At 53.7% G+C, this 9048-nt stretch overlaps 1 non-coding gene across 1 annotated transcript; it reads left to right on the forward strand.

Annotated features, from left to right (window-relative positions):
* The first annotated feature begins 3758 nt into the window (after positions 1-3758).
* On the forward strand, positions 3759-3830 carry TRNAA-UGC. The gene has a single exon. It is a non-coding gene; the product is annotated as a tRNA-Ala (tRNA).
* Positions 3831-9048: the final 5218 nt, after the last annotated feature.

Genomic DNA, 9048 nt, shown 5'->3' on the forward strand with positions numbered 1-9048 from the left:
GTCCTTCGCTCACTCCAGGTCTTTGGCGGCACTGAAGGACCCGCCGCCGAAGACCCAGAGCGCTGCCAGGCGAGTAAAAATTAAAGAGGCGCCTCTAGCCAGGGAAGGGATTCTCACTTAGGCGCGGGGCCCGATTCGGAGGAATTGGTGGAATAGGCCTAAAGCCGGCCCTGCTCTGCACCATCTTGCCTGAGCGAGTGGAAGTGGAGCCTGGAACTGAGCTGAGGCGCTGAGGGTTATTTGCTCTGCGCGCTTCACACGGAGGTAAAAACACGGGGCACAGATCTTTGAGCACAAGCCTTGTCCTGAGGAATGGAGGGGGCTGCACAAAGAGAGACCGGCTCTCCCTGGCGGGGCTGCAGCGGCTCTTCACAGGGTCAGTGCCACTGGCAATTAGTACCAGAGTTTTGAAAGCCTCCTTTTCTGGCCTGGTTCCCCTCTCTTTAGGGAGACTGGCGGCCCCAAACTTCCCAGAAACCATCATCGCGAGGCCAACCTGAGCACAGACACCTGCTCAGCACCCCGGGGTGCAGCCCTGAACTCCGGCAATCAGCTACGCTCAGCTGCCCACCCAACAAGCGTTACATGAAGGAGCCTTCGTGCCCCGCGTGTTCAGGTCGCTCCCAGCGCCAGCTTTAAACTCCGCTGCTCAGTTCTAAGCTTTGGCCACACGGGGACAGCCCGGAGCTCAGCCAGCGCCTCCCGTTGCTGGTTGCGTTTCCCACTCCTCGTGGCAGGTTCACACCCCGCAGGCAGATCTCTGAATCGGAGCCGAACCGTTCCCCAAATCCAGCGCTTTAGCAGCAGCTTTGCTAGGAAAGCGCTGACGTCCCCAAGTAAAGTAAGAGCCAGAGCGCTGTGTCCAGGATCTTCTATTGGGCCCCTCACCGTGGTGTCTGTCAGGCGCAAGGAGAAACCAGGGAAATGTTTTCATGGCGTTTAAGGGCAGAAGGGGCCATTAGCTCAGCTAGTCTGACCCCCGAATAACACAGAATTACACCATGACACGTATTGATCCCACAGACCTTAGACAGATCAAAGCGTTTCAGCCCTCAGGAAGGAGGCTAAACTGGGTACCAGAGGCAGCGAACAAGGGGCCCCCAAGGCAATGGCAGGGAACTGACGAGGTGAAATATGCCCAGATGATCCCAGCAGGCGACCCACCCCCATGCTACAGAGGTGGGAGTCCCTGTTCCTCCTGCCCTTAAGAATCTCTGGTGGTAAGTGGGTCCCCCCCGTTCCCCAGATAAGAATCCTCCATGGGATTTCCCTGGCTTCACCTCCAGATAAGAACATTGTGTGGAGGGGGTGGGAGGCAGGTTGTATGGCAGATATGTAAAGGGGGACTGTGTCTCCCTGTCTGGCCCAGGCTCCTGGGAGGAAGTGATCTCAGTGTGTCTGGCTGTCTCCATTCCTCCCACCCATAAGAATCCCTGGTGTGTGGGTGCACCCTAGACCAGTAAGGATCTCTGGGGGTGGGTGTCTCTCTCCCCCTAGTCAGGATCTCTGGGACGTGCCTGTATAAAAGGAGACTTTGACTCACCCAGGCTGGGCTGCCATCATGGAACAGACCAGGTCCTTCTGTGGAGGGTTTGCGTTCCTCCAAGGACGTGATCTCAGTGTGTGTGGGTGTCCCTGTCCCTTCAACCCTTAACAATCCCTGGTGCGTGGGTGCGCTGGGCCCCATTACAATCCCCTCTGTCTTACCCCCCATGAGGGATCCATCTGATGTGGGTGTTCTCCACACTACCGGGGGTGTCTGGTTCCCCTGTCCCTCCTGGTTAATAGTGGAGTGTGTGGGTGTCCCCCCAGCCCGTTACGGATCCGTGTTGTGCGGATGCCCCCGTTCTTCTCATTAAGAATGGTGCAATGGAGCATAAGGGTGTGTCCCCCACCCCATGAACTAGCTCCCGTGTGTGGTTCCCCTACCCCCATCCAGGCTCTGTGGTGTGTGGGTGTCGCTGTTCCTCTTTTCAAGATCCGTGTTGCAGGGGGGGCATCCCTCCCCCCAAGTCAGAATCCCCAGCATGTGGGTGCTCCCATCCCCCCAGCCAGGCTCTGCGGGGGGGGGGGTGTCTAAAAGGAGACCATGTCTCACCGAGGCTACGCTGCAGGGGTTACTCACAGGGACAACCCCACTACTGATCAGCATGGGAGTTTTGACCTGCTCCATTTCTGACCTGGGCCGGTTCACCCCTCCTTAGGCAACCTGGGGACCCCAAGCTTCCCTGGGATCACCATAGTGATGCTGAACTTAGTGTGGACACCTGATCTGCACAACCCCCTGCAGCCCAGATCTCCTGAGCTCAAGCGATCCGCCGGCCTCAGCCTCCCCAGGAGCTGGGATCACAGGCACCAGCCACAGGGCCCAGCTTGTTTCTCAGCCTGGCAGCTGGAGCTTTAAACTCTGCTTGTGAGCTCTGTGCCTTGGCCAGACGGGGACAGCCTGGAACTGGGAAATGCTCCTGCTTCCCCCGCCCCCCTCTCATGTCGAGCTGCAGGCGCCGCTGTCCTCCCAGGTAAGATCCCGGATGTTTCGGTGCCCCCATCCCCCGTCCAGGTGTCCGGGTACCTCTGCCCCCCATACAGAATCCTGGGTGTGTGGGTGTCCGTCCCTCTGCAGAGGATCCCGGAGTGTGGATGCCCTTGTCCCCCGCTATAAGATCCTGGGTGTGTGGGTGCCACTCTCCCTCCCAGTAGATCTCTGGTGGGTGGGTCCCCAGGGTGTGAGTGCTCCCATCCCCCGATACAGGCTGGGGGGGGGGGGGGTAAAACTGGCTCTCCCTGTCCTGCCCAGGCGGTGCTACAGCAGCTGTTCACAGGGGCAGCAACTCCACTGTCACCCTGCAACTTTAACCTGCTCCAGGGGTGACCTGCTTCCCCCTCCTTTGGGAGCCCGGGGACCCCAAACTTCCCAGAGTCACCTGATCGATGCTGAGCTGAGCTGTCCCTTGTGCAAAGCAGGGGGCCAAATTCCATGGAAACAATGGATAAGCAGGGGGCCATGGGCACATCCAGCCCTGGCCGTGAGATGTTCCCTCCCCTTTTCTTTATGCCCCTGTTGTTATTTCATGGATTGTCTGGGATGGGGGAAAACTGAGTTCACTCCAGGTGGAGGGGGGAAGAACCCTGAAAATCTCAGGCCCCAACTCCTGCTACGAGGATCACTGAGGTGCTGGGAATCTGCATGGGAAAGGGACGGTGTGAATTGTCAAGGTGGGGAATGAATATCAATCTACAACAAGAGCCACCTCATTAATCACTGACAAGGCTAATCCTGCCGCAGATAGAAGGGAAACTGGGAGTGATTCTTTGCTGTTCAGCCATGGAAACTGTGACCCAATTGCACCACAATGAATGTGCTGGGGAAAGCTGGACTTTACAGGCAGGTGGAAAGAGCAGATCCTAGAAACACCTGGAGCTCCCCACAGCACTTCTGCCACCGGGGTCAGGTGTTGAGCGACTCACAGCGCCCCTCCCCTCCCATTACATTCCAGGAGGGGGTGGCAGCACCCCCCACCCAATGCAGGGGAGAGGGCTGAGTGTATCTCTGCACCCTGAGCCCAGGGCACCCACTCTCTCTGCCCCACACATCGAATCTGGCCCTGCTGCAAAGTGACCCTAAGAACCAGCAGCCTCAAGGATCACAGGTTTGGCCCTCAGAGCAGGGAATGTGTCCCCCAGGCTGCTCTTAGGCCACTAGGTGCTCTGGAAACGGGAGGGCTCTAAGTGTAACCTATAGCACACACAGCCCATCTGGGGATGTAGCTCAGTGGTAGAACACATGCTTTGCATGTGTGAGGTCCTGGGTTCAATCCCCAGCATCTCCAGGTTCTTTTCACCCTGCTGCTTTGCTCATGCCCTGCAGGAGTTTCAATCCTGCTCAGTGAGGGGCAAGTGCCAATTGCATGGAAGGTCTGGGGGGGGTTCTGCTCCTAAGTCTCCTCTGCACATTTAAGATTCCCACCCGCTGTGCTGCTTGGGACAAGGGTAGATGAGAAGGGAGAATCCTCCAGCACTGGAGGGAAAGGTCCCATCTGCACAGACTGAGAGGCAAAGACTAGACTTATTTCTTGTCTGGGCCCAATCTTTTCACCTGCTATAGCCCTTGTTCCAGCTCAGGTGGTAGCTAGGGGATGTCTCATGACTGCAGCCACGTTTGTTCAGTTCCACCCTCTTATAGAGCTTTGGTACAAGGCAGGAATCTTTTGTCTCTCTCCTGGGGAAAAGCCCCAGGATTAAGATGGATTCCTGTACCAGGTGACATGGTCACATATCCCGTGAGACCCCCCAAGCCTTCATTCTTCCTGGCCTGACTCACAGATGGTGAAGGACAGAGCCATCTCTAGTAAATTGTCCTGGTTAATGGGCCATCAAGAATCCAAACCACTATTAATGGCCCACACTTTGCATCATTACAACAGGACCTCAGAGTTATAGTTCATATTTCTAATTTCAGATCCAAGAATGATCGGTTCATACAAATAGGATGAACACACACCGTAGATTATAAGCTTTGTAATGATACCTTACAAGAGACTTTTTGAATGAAGCATAGTCCAGTCACTTTATATTCACACTCATTAGCATACTTTCATAAAATCCTATGGAGTGCAACATCACAGCAGGGAAAGGGTTTTACTGCGGCACCTGGGAGCAGTTGAGTTTCATGTTCAGGCTGTGGTATGAGTTCCTTCACGTTTCTCGTAAGCACACAGGGACCTTCACGGGTGCTCTCGATACAGGAATGGCCCAGATATGATAAAGTGATGGGGATTGCATTTTCCTTTTTTATTTCTGTATTTCCAATGACATTTCTGTTTGTGATTTCATTTTGCTTTGTATAACTGTGTTTTCTCCTGGATTTGATATTTAACAAAAAAAAGAATACGGCCTCAGGGCACCAGATGGAGGAGCAGGCGGGGCTAGGACTGCTAAGAGAGCGAGAGTAGCAGGTTTTCTGTATAGTTTCCTGCCCTCATTTTTCTTGACTAGTTTCTCTTCTGTACGAAATTTGCTTTTTGTAGAATGTGAGCCTGGCTAGCTCAGTTGGCAGCACATCAGCCTTCTAATTTGAGGAGCCAGGGTTCAAGTCCCTGGTGAGGCAAAGAAACACTTTCCCCCTGTGACATACCCAAAGAGTTTTAGAAGGACTTTAGTTTTTCCTTTTCAGGACATGGCCTTTCCCAGGAAGGGCCCTTTACTGCCTGGGACTGAAGGTGCTACTGCCTCACCTGTCCACTGGCCTCACAGTCTGGAGGAAGAAAGGCCTCTGGGCCTGCAGCAAAGTGCTGGGTGCTGACTTTTGCAGCAAATGCAGGGCTGGCCAGACAGGCATGTTCCCACTGAGTCCTCCCTGCCAGAAAAAATTGTCCCCACAGACAGGGGCGGCTCCAGGCCCCAGCACGCCAAGCGCGTGCTTGGGACAGTAAGCCGCGGGGGGTGCTCTGCCGGTCGCAGCGAGGGTGGCAGGCAGGCTGCCTTCGGCGGCATGCCTGCAAAGGGTCCGTTGGTCCTGCGACTTCGGCGGACCTCCCGCAGGCAAGCCACTGAAGGCAAGCTGCCTGCCGTGCTTGGGGCGGCAAAATACCTAGAGCTGCCCCTACCCATGGAGTCCTCCCTGCTGGAAGTCTACAGTAATCAACAGGTGCTCTGCTGGTCCCATGGTGTAAGGGCCAGCACTCAGGACTTTGAATCCTGCAATCTGAGTTGAAGTCTCAGTGGAATCTGAGAACAATTCCTGTGCCACAAACCCTGCTGGGTCTTCCAAGGCTCTGTCTTGCTTTCTCAAAGGCCATGAAAGCCACTACAAATGGTTTTTTTCTCCTGCTGATAATAGCTCACCTTAACTGATCACTCTCGTTATAGTGTGTATGGAAACACCCAATTTTTCATGTTCTATGTATATATATATATATATCTTCCTGCTGTATTTTCCACTGCATGCATCCAATGAAGTTGGTTTGAGACCAGGAAAGCTTATGCTCAAATAAATGTGTTAGTTTCTAAGGTGCCACAAGTAGTCCTTGTTCTTTTTGCAGATAAATGAATGGAGGTTAAGTCCATGAATGGCTATTAGCCAGGATGGGTAAGGAATGGTGCCCCTAGCCTCTGTTTGTCAGAGGGTGGAGATGGATGGCAGGAGAGAGATGACTTGATCATTACCTGTTAGGTTCACTCCGTATGGGGCACCTGGCATTGGCCGCTGTTGGCAGATAGGATGCGGGGTTGGATGGACCTTTGGTCTGACCTAGTATGGCCATTCTTACATTCTTATGAAGGAAGGGGCAGAGCCCTGCAACAGAGTTTCTGTAGTGTAGTGGTTATCATGTTTGCCTAATGCACAAAAGGTCCTTGGTTCAAAGCCAGACAGAAACATGCTGGCTTATTTTTCCCAGCTCCTACTGGCCTGTCCCTGCTGTTGTAGAAGGAGCAGTGATTTCTATGCTCAAAAGGTCTGTTATACTTCCCCTGCTCCCACTTTTGTCTCCTCTCCCTCTCTGAATGCCTGTGAAGTGGCTTTCCCCCTCCCGTTCCCCCCTGGAATGCTCCTGGGATGAATGTTCTGGTTGAAGAGCAGAAGAGCTCCCAGGTAGACAAGGTGTCTGGGACACTAATTAGGCAGCACTCACACACCCAGAGCATGGACACTGCCCAAGGTGGAGTGTGACCAACCAGATGCAGCCAAGTCATCTCTAGTCGCAGGCCATGAGGTGCAGGCCCTTAAAAGGGGAAGGGGCCATGTGCTCAGGAGAGCACTCAGAAGCTTGTACCTCCAGTGAATGCCCTTCGCCCGGACCGCCTGGCCAGTGGTTCTCTGAATTGTATTTCATTGTGCCTCAGGAAGATTTACCTTCATCACACCATCCATCACGGTGCTGTGGGACACTTACCTTGCAGAATCCTGACATCTCCAGTGCCATGCCTGTCCTGGGAGCGTGAGTATGCAAGTGCGAGTGTGACACCCACCCCCCCCCCCCGCTTATTTTGAGCTTAGCTGTCAGTATAACAAACGTGCTGCTTTCTGCCAAACTCTGGTTGGTCATTAGTCCTCCCTACGCTTACTAGCCAGCCCAATTTTGGGTAACACCTGTGATAAACTCAACCCCTGCAGGACAGAGGTTGGTGAAATGAGCTGAGAAAAAGCCTTGGCATCAGCAGAGGAAAGCTAGAGGATCTTGGCCAGTCACCTTTTGAAGCCTTGTGGTTTGGTCTCCTCTGCCCTGAGAGGTTGGCCTATGGCGGCCGGCTCTTCCTGCTGCCTCCTCTGTGTGACTTGACAAAGGAGGAAGTGAGGCAGGCATGGGGCAAAAAAGGAAAGTCGAGCTGAGGAAGGCAGGGCAGAAGCTAAGCGCCTCAATGCGGCTAAGTGGGGTTAGTAGAGCGCCACCATTCGTTCTGCAAAGCCTGGGGAGGTGCGGTTGGCTGCTGGGAGGTAGAATCCTGTGCCTGCCTCTTGGCTTCCCAGGGATGGCTACTTGCAGCCCAGGAGAAGGATGGTTCTGGGTGAAAGGAAGACAAGCAAAGCTCTGGGAGGAAATTTGGGTGCGGGGTGTGGGCTCTGCGCTGGGGGAGGGGGTTGGGGTGCAGGAGGGGTGGCGCTTACCCTGGGCACTGCAGCTCCCAAATTGACCCGTACACACAACCCTGCGTCAGCAGCTCCTAGGTGGGCGGGGCCAGGGAGTCTCCGTGCGCCGCTGCCTGCAGGCGCTGCCCCCAGAGCTCCCATTGGCTGCAGTTCCTGGCCAATGGGAGCTGCAGAGTTGGTACTTGGGACAGGGGCAGTGCATGGAGACACTCCGCCCACCCCAGGGGATGCTGGGACATGCCGGCCATTTCTGGGAGTGGCACGGAGGGACAGAGGCAGAGTGGGCAGGGAGCCACCTCAGTGCTGCTGGCACATCTCTGCACACCCATTGGGGGAGGGGAGCAGAGGGCCTCCATGTGCTGCCTGGGGGAGGGGCAGAGCACAGAGCTGCCTCCCCTCCCGGGTCTATTACAGGAGTGGGTGGGTGGGGTCTTTTGGCCTGCAAGGTGCAGCAGGTCGGACTAGATGATCACACTGGTCCCTTCTAACCTTAAAGCCTCTGAGTCTAAAAGGGAGATGGAAGTAAAGGAAGTTTTTTTAAAAAATAAACCAAACATTGTAATATCAGGATAACTCCAACAGCTCATTGTATAGTCCTGCCCCTTTCTTCCTCCATTGTGTGTTGAATGACCTGCAGCACATGGATTCTCTCATTCCATTGATAAACTGATACAATGTGACTGAAATTAAATCACTTCCAAGCAGAGAAAACATCACATCATTGCATTAGCTAGGAATTGAGCCCAGGTCAACTAGCTTGGAAGGCAGCTATGGTCACCACTATACCACCAATGCATCTGGCAAAAGTGTCACTTATGCTTGCCTAATGAGGTTAGACCAGCGTTGAAGAGATTTTTCTGCCTGTTAAAATGTACTGGATTCTCATCACTAAAAAAAACCCTCATGACTAAAAAAAACCACCTGCATCTTCACTTGGGTTTCAGCCATCAGCCTTTCAATTAGCCACCAATGTTGTTAATCACAGGGTATGTCTACACTACGGGATTATTCCGATTTTACAGTGCATCCGAGTTCAGATTGCTGTCCAGAGCAGTCACAATGGTGCACTGTGGGATGGCGCCTGGAGGCCAATACCATCGAATTGCAGCCACACTAACCCTAATCCGACATGGCAATACCGATTTCAGCGCTACTCCCCTCGTTGGGGAGGAGTACAGATATCGGTATTAAGAGCCCTTTATATCGATATAAAGGGCTTCGTTGTGTGGACGGGTGCAGGGTTAATGCCCTTTAACGCTGCTAAATTCGATATAAACTCACAGTGTTGACCGGGCCAGAGAGAGCAGCAGGTTTCCCATATTGTTTCCCGCTCTTGTTTTCTTTACTAGTTTCTCCTCTGCACCAACTTGCTCTTTTTCTTCATGAGCCTGGCTAGCTGAAGTGGGTATTCACCCAGGAAAGCTCATACTTCAAAACATCTGTTAGTTTATAAGGTGCCA

Source organism: Mauremys reevesii, linkage group 12, assembly GCF_016161935.1.
Source record: "Mauremys reevesii isolate NIE-2019 linkage group 12, ASM1616193v1, whole genome shotgun sequence".
Taxonomy (NCBI): domain Eukaryota; kingdom Metazoa; phylum Chordata; order Testudines; family Geoemydidae; genus Mauremys; species Mauremys reevesii.